The sequence below is a fragment of the Pygoscelis adeliae genome, unplaced genomic scaffold (assembly GCF_000699105.1).
Source record: "Pygoscelis adeliae isolate BGI_AS28 unplaced genomic scaffold, ASM69910v1 Scaffold449, whole genome shotgun sequence".
Taxonomy (NCBI): domain Eukaryota; kingdom Metazoa; phylum Chordata; class Aves; order Sphenisciformes; family Spheniscidae; genus Pygoscelis; species Pygoscelis adeliae.
Window position 1 is genome coordinate 20,554 of NW_008825574.1, and position 923 is coordinate 21,476.

The following is a 923-nucleotide window of genomic DNA, read 5'->3' on the forward strand; positions in this document are numbered from 1 at the left end:
GGTCGGTGGGGCCCCCCGGGCAGCTGCAGGGCACCGAGCTGGCAGTGACGGCAGCACCGGCTGGGCACGGGGATCGGAACCAAAGTGCGAAGCAGGACCCCCCCACCCAACCCCACTCCGGCTGCCCTCTCCCAGCCACAGGGCTGACCCCAGCAGGCCACGGGGTGCTGGCAGGAGCCCACGCAAGGCAGGGAGGTGCTGGAAAAGGCTCCGAGCCCGATGCCCCACTTGTGTCCACCCTCTCTCTCTGCAAAATGCAGAGCGGGGTCCCCGCGGGCAGGGTTCTCCTGGCACGCCCCAGCACCCCGACCCCTCATCCAGGTTTTTTCTAGTAAGTCGTTTTTTTGAATAAAAGCTGGGTTTGCCGTTATCTCCCAAACCTTCTCACAGTCACAGCGCCCCGTCACCCAGCAGAGCCCTTGACGTAGGGACCTGCCTGCCCCCCAGTGCCTGCCAGAAACCCTCCCCAAAAACCACAGCCCTCGCAGCACGTGGAGTGGTGGTGTCTCGACAGCAAGGCGGGGAGGTGCTAGGGAAAAATAAGAGCAGGTTTTAGGGACCCTTTAGTGGGGTGGTCCATGAGGCGAGCGGAGAGTGATGCTCGACAGGAACAAAAGCGAAGCGCTCCACCAAACAGCGGCCACGGGACGCCACGAACGTGAGTGGGCTTAAAAACACCCGCTAAGTGGGGGGCTACGAAATATGATGTTATCCCCCCCTACACCGCAGCATCTTCGCAGGGTGTGAGAGGCCGAAAGCAACCCGGGGTTGGGGAGCTGGTCCCCAGGGATGGACTCCGGTGTGGTATGTGCCATGGGGCTGGTGATGCTCGTTTTGGAGGGGATGCTCATCCCCATGGGCTTCATCCTTCTTCCCGCAGGGCATCCCTGGGCCAGGAGAAGGGAGGCGCGGGGGGCAAGCCG